Genomic DNA, 6701 nt, shown 5'->3' with positions numbered 1-6701 from the left:
CGGGGGGACAGGGCCTTTTCTGTGGTTGGGCCTAAACTCTGGAACGCTCTGCCCCTCCATGTCCGAACAGCCCCAACAATTAAGTGTTTTAAGTCTCGTCTTAAGACACATTTTTATTCTTTGGCTTTTAACTCCATGTGAGTTGTGTGGTCCTCTGATGGCTCTTATTGTTTTATTGTATTTTAGTGTTTATTAATTTTATCTAATTCTTTATCTTTTTAAACCCAATGCTCTTATTTTGTTTTTAAAATATGTTGCATTAATTGTTTTGTATTTTGGAGTTTTCTGTGCAGCACTTTGGTAACCTTGTGTTTGTAAAATGTGCTATGCAAATAAAGTGGATTGGATTGGATAGTATAACATGTTTAAAAAATGTCTTAAAAGTCATAGAACAGTATTTTATAAAAACATCATGAACAAAAAGCATAGCATAGTATGTCATAAAAAGTCATAAACAAGTCAGAGTATTGTGTGTCATAAAACATGACAAAAAAGTCATAGTATAGTATGTCATAAAAAGGGCGTACATTAACAAAATATAGAATGTCACATAAAGACATAAACAAGTCATGGTTTACTATGTTATAAAAAGTCATTGTATAGTATGTCATGCAAAAGTCATAAAATGTGTCATAAAAAGTATATAGTATGATAGTATAATATATCATAAAAGCCATAAACAAGTCATATAAATATGTCATAAAAGTCATGAACAAGTCATAGTATGTCATACATAGTCATAGCATGGTGTGTCATAAAAAATGTCATAAAAAGTCATAATACAGTATTTCATAAAAGATTTCATGAATAAAAGGTCATAGTTTAGTATGTCATAATAAATCAGAAACAACAAGTCATTGTATAGCATGCCATAAAAAGCCATGAACAAGTCAGAGTATAGTGTGTCATAACACATGACCAAAAGGTCAGAGTATAGTATGTCATATAAAAAAATATCATGAACAAAGACTTAGAATAGCACGTCATAAACAAGTCAGAATATAGTAAGTAATAAAAAATTATAGTATAGGATGTCATACAAAGTGTTAAACAAGTCATAGTATAGTATGGCATAAAAATCATAAAAAAGTCATAGTATGTCATAAAAAGTCATAGAATGTCAAAGAAGTCATAGTATAGTATGGCTTAAGCATTGTCATAAAAAGTCATAGCATGGTGCGTCATAAAAATGTCATGCGTTAAACGACATATAGAATGTCATGTAAAGACATAAACAAGTCATGGTTTAGTATGTTATAAAAAGTCATTGTATAGTATGTCATGCAAAAGTCATAAAATGTGGCATAAAAGGTATATAGTATAATAGTATAATAGATCATAAAAGCCATAAACAAGTCATAGTATGTCATAAAAGTCATAGTATAGTATGTCATACTAATGTCATAAAGAAGTAATTGTATAACATGTCTTAAAAAGTCATAGTATAGATATCATAAAAGTTATGAACAAGTAAGAGTATAGTATGTGATGAAAATCATAAATTGGTCATAGAAAATGTGTATTAGTTTGTCCAAAAAAGTCATAGTATGTCAAGAAAGTTATGGTATAGTGTGGCATAACAAATGTCATTAACAAGTCATTGTATAATATGTCCTAAAAAATCATAGTATAGTATGTCATAAACAATGTCATAAAAGTCGTAGTACAGTATTTCATAAAATATCATGGATCAAAAGACATAGTTTAGTATGTCATAATAAATAAAAAAAAAAGTCATTGTATAGTTTGCCAAAAAAAAGTAATGAACAAGTCAGAGTATAGAATGTAATGAAAGTCATAAACTAGTCAGAGTATAGTGTGTCATAAAACATGACAAAAAGTTCATAGTATATTATGTCATAAAAAAACATAGTACAGTATTTCAAAAAATAAATATCATTAATAAAAAGACATAGTATAACATGTCATAAAAAGTCATGGTACAGTTTTTCATACAAAATGTCATGACTAAAAAGTCATAGTTTAGTATGTCATAAAAATGATGTACGTAAAATGACATGTAGAATGTCATATAAAGACATAAACAAGTCATGGTCTAGTATATTATAAAAAGTCATTGTATAGTATGTCATGCAAAAGTCATAAAATGTGTTGTAAAAAGTACATGGTATAATAGTATACTATATCATGAAAGTCATAAACAAGTCATAACAAGTATATCATAAAAGGCATAAACAAGTCATAGTATGTCATAAAAAGTAATGGTGTAGTATTTCATAAACAATGTCATAAAAAGTCATGGGACAGTATTTCATAAAAATTGTCATGAATAAAAAGACATAGTATAGTATGTCATACAAAATCAAAAAACAAGTAATTGTATAGTATGCCAAAAAAAGTCATGAACAAGTCAGAGTATATAGTATGTGATAAAAGTCATGAACCAATCAGAGTATAGTGTTTCATAAAACATGACTAAATAGTCATAGTATAGTATGTCATAAAAAACTTTATACAAAGTAATAGTACAGTATTTCATAAAAAAGTAGTATGAAGTCATGAATATGCTGGAGTATAGTTTGTCTTGAAAATCGTATACAAGTTATTGTATAGTATGTCATAAATAGTCATGAACAAGTCAGAGTATAGAATGTAATAAAAAGTTCTAGTATAGGATGTCATACAAAGTGATAGACAAGTCATAGTGTAGTATGTTATAAAAATCATGAACAAGTCATTGTATGTCAAGGAAGTCATAGCATACTATGTCATGACATACTTTACCATGACTAGTCGTAAAAAGTGTCATAAAAAGTATATAGTATAATAGTATGATATATCATAAAAGACAGAAAAGTCATAGTAAAGTCTGTCATAACCAAGGTCATTAAGATGTCATTGTATAATATGTCCTAAAAAGTCATAGTATAGTATGTTGTTAACAATGTCATAAAAGTTATAGTATAGTATTTCATAAAAATATCATGAATAAAAAGACATAGTATAGCATGTCATGAAAAGTCATGAACAAGTTGGAGTATAGTGTGTCATGAAAGTCATAAACAAGTCATTGTATAGCATGTCATAAGCAATGTCATGAAAAGTCATAGTTTAGTATGTCATAAAAACGACGTACGTAAAATGACATGTAGAATGTCATATAAAGACATAAACAAGTCATGGTTTAGTATGTTATGAAAAGTCATTGTATAGTATGTCATGCAAAAGTCATAAAATGTGTTGTAAAAAGTACATAGTATAATATTATAATATATCATAAAAGTAATAAACAAGTCATAACAAGTATATCATAAGAGGCATAAACAAGTCATAGTATGTCATAAAAAGTCATAGTTTAGTATTTCATAAACAATGTCATAAAAAGTCATGTTACAGTATTTCATAAAAATTGTCATAAATAAAAAGACATAGTATAGTATGTCATACAAAATCAAAAAACAAGTAATTGTATAGTATGCCAAAAAAAGTCATGAACAAGTCAGAGTATAGAATGTGATGAAAGTCATAAACTAGTCAGAGTATAGTGTGTCATAAAACATGACAAAAAAGCCATAGTATAAGCCATAGTTTATATATTTATATTCATGAAAAGTTATAAACAAGTCGGAATATAGTGTCTTGAAAGTCATTAACAAATCATTGTATAGTATGTCAAAAATAGTCATGAACAAGTCAGAGTAAAGTATGTAATAAAAAGTTGTAGTATAGGATGTCATACAAAGTGATAAACAAGTCATAGTATAGTATGCTATAAAAATCATGAACAAGTCATAGTATGTCATAAAAAGTCATATTATATCAAAGAAGTCATAGTATGGTATGGCATAAGCAATGTCATAAAAAGTCACAGCATAGTATGTCGTAAAAATATCATACATAAAACGACATATAGAATGTCAAATAAAGACAAACAAGTTATGGTTTAGTATGTTATAAAAAGTCTTTCTATTGGATGTCATGCAAAAGTCATAAAATGTGTCATAAAAGGTATATAGTATAATAGTATAGTATATTATAAAAGTCATGAACAAGTCATATAAAGTATGTCATAAAAGTCATGAACATGTCATAGTATGTCATAAAAGTCATAGTATTGTATGTCATGACCAATGTCATAAACAAGTCATTGTATGATATGTCATAAAAAGACATAGTAGTGCATGTCATAAAAGGTCAAAAAAGTCATTTTACAGTAAGTCATGAAAAGTAAAATAAGTAAATATAAGCAAAAAAAAGTAAAATAAAAAATGACATATGTCTTACAAAAGCATAAACAAAAATACATAGTATAGTCATAACCAAGACATGGTATGTCTTGAAATTACATGGTATAGTATATCATAAAAACTGTCTTAAAAAGTCATAGTATGTCATAAAATGTCATAGAATACTATGTCATAAACACTGTCTTAAAAAGACAAAGTATGTCATAAAAAGTCATAGTATAGTATGTCATACAAATGCATAAATAAAAAGTAGGTCAAAAACTCATAAAAAGTCATCAAATAATATGTCATTAAAAATGTCAAAAAAGTCATAGTATAGTATATCATAAAAGGTATAGTATGCCACACAAAAGTCCTACAAAGTCATAATACAGTATGTCATGCAAAAGTCTTAAAAAATCGTAGCATAGCATGTCTTAAAAAGTCATAAGAAAGTCATATTATGACATGCCATAAAAAGTCACAGAGTGTCAAAAAACGTCATGGTATAGTATGTCATAAAAAGTGATAATATGTCAGAAATAAAAAGACAGACATGTCATAAAATGTCAAACAAAAATCATAGTAGAGGTGGTCATGAAAAATCATATAAAGTCTTAGTATAGTATGTAATACAAAATAATAAATAGTTAGTATAGAATGTCATAAAAGTCATAAACATGACAGCATGTCATGAAACATGAAAAAGGTAATAGTATTCTATGTCATAAATTGTCATAAAAAGTCATACTGTATAATGTAATAAAACATGTCTTAAAGGTCATAACCAAGTCATAGTATATCATAAAAAGTCATAGTACAGTATGCCATGAACACTGTCTAAAAAAATCTAAATATAGTATGTCATACAAAACAAAGAGACATTGTGTGGTATGTCATAAAAAGTCATTAAAATGTCATGTAAAAGTCATTTTATAGTATATCAAATGTCATGAAAAGTTAGTTACTGTGTCAAAAAAAGTCCTAAACATGTCATAAAATATGTCATGTTGAGTATAGTATGTCATAAACAATGTCAGAAATTAAAAGACAGACATGCATCAAACAAAAATCTTAGTAGAGCTGGTCTTAAAAAGTCATAAAAAGTCATAGTATGTATGTATGTAATACAAAATGATAAAAAGTCATAGTATAGAATGCCATAAAAGTCATAAACAAGTCATAGAATAGTATGTCATAAAAGTCATAAACAAGTTAGAGTATAATATGTCATGAAAAATTACAAAAAGGTAATAGTATTGTATGTCATAAAATTGTCGTAAAACGTCACACTGTATAAAGTGATAAAAATGTCATAAAAAGTCATAGTATATCATAAAAAGTCATAGTATAGTATGTCATGAACACTGTCTAAAAAAGTCATGCAAAATTCATAAAAAGTCACAGTTACTATGTCAAAAAACATATCATGAAAAAATGTCATGTCAAGTATGGTATGTCATAAACAATGTCAGAAAAAGTCATAGTATCGTTTTTCATGAAAAAGTCATAAAAACGTCATAGTATAGTATGTCACGAAAGTCATGGTATATTATGTTTATAATGTAATATTATGGTGTGTCAAAAAAAAGTCAAAAAGACTCATAGCATAGTATGTCATAAACAATGTCATAAAACGTCATAGCATATTATGTTGTAAAGATTCATAAAAGAGTCAGTTAATATGTCATAAAAAGTCATAAAAAGTCGTAAACATGGCATAGTATAGTATGGCATAAAAAGTCATAGTATATCATGCAAAAGTCACAAAGTCACAGTATAGTATGTCACGCAAAAGTGATAAAGTCATAGCATAGGATGTCATAAAAAGTCATGAAAAGAGACAATGGGTCATAAAAAGTAACAATTAGTATGTCATAAACAATGTCATAATAGGTTACACTTATAGTATACCACAAAAGTAAAAGAAATGTCATAGTATTATTAAAATGACTTGTTTATGTCTTTATTAAAAATAGTAATAAAAAGGTGTGTGCACTTTTTCTATTTGATTCCTAAGTGACTACAGCCATTTGACTTGCAAATCTTTGATTTTATACCTTTTCTGTGAAAGTCATATTTACAGGTTCCAGTCTCAAAAAGTAGTTGGGTAACCTGAAACTGAAAACTCCTTACGGTGTCACTGTTTAACATGCTGCCTACTCAGCAACATTAATGGGTTGCAATGAGGCATGCAACTTCTTTTAACAAAAAAAATATGGACTGCATGCCTTAACAGTTAGAGGCACAGCTAAGTGATCGGTTAGTATGCACCTCAGTCAGCCATCACAAACTGTGCACTAGCCATGTGGATGAGTGAAACACTTTATTGGGGAATGTTCAACCTTTTCACTGAATTAAAAACACCACTTTCTCTCACAGACAACTACAGTAGGTACAGATTAAATAAGGCACAACACCCAAGAGGAAAGAAAGGGCATGTATAACACAACAGATCTGCCACACCTTCGACAGTGACAGAACATCCCATTATTTTTGTTGGCAGAGATAAAA

Source organism: Etheostoma spectabile, chromosome 5 (genome assembly GCF_008692095.1).
Source record: "Etheostoma spectabile isolate EspeVRDwgs_2016 chromosome 5, UIUC_Espe_1.0, whole genome shotgun sequence".
Classification (NCBI taxonomy): Eukaryota; Metazoa; Chordata; class Actinopteri; order Perciformes; family Percidae; genus Etheostoma; species Etheostoma spectabile.
This window is presented reverse-complemented; position numbering follows the sequence as displayed.